Below are 422 nucleotides of genomic sequence, written 5' to 3' on the forward strand. Positions count from 1 at the left end.
GCCAGGCTCAGCCGGAGCCCCCCGCCGCCAGCGGCCGGGAGGCGGGGACAGTGACGCGGCACGCGCCTCACAAAGCCCGCGTTCGGGGCGTGGCGCGGGGCCGGAGGGGGCGCGGGGCAGTGTCCCCCACCGTGCGCGCGCGGCGCCCTCTGCAGGCTGCTCGCGGCCGCATACCGGTAGCCTCCGCCTCTCCTCCCTCTTTCAGCCTTCCTCGGGCCACATTTTTTGTCGGTATCACCGTTTGCAAGACTTCCTAAGCCTCCGACTTCCGTCCCTCGCCCCTTGCGGAAGCGTGTCCGTGTCTTCTCGGGAGGACTGCCAATAAAGTTTTTCGTCTTCTCGCTCTTAGGCTCCCTCCCTCGTCTCAAGTACCGCGAGATCTGGCGGCGCGGCGATTATGGCGGCGGCGTTTGAAGCCGCAG

This window comes from Crocuta crocuta, unplaced genomic scaffold (assembly GCF_008692635.1).
Source record: "Crocuta crocuta isolate KB4526 unplaced genomic scaffold, BGI_CrCroc_1.0 scaffold364, whole genome shotgun sequence".
Lineage (NCBI taxonomy): Eukaryota > Metazoa > Chordata > Mammalia > Carnivora > Hyaenidae > Crocuta > Crocuta crocuta.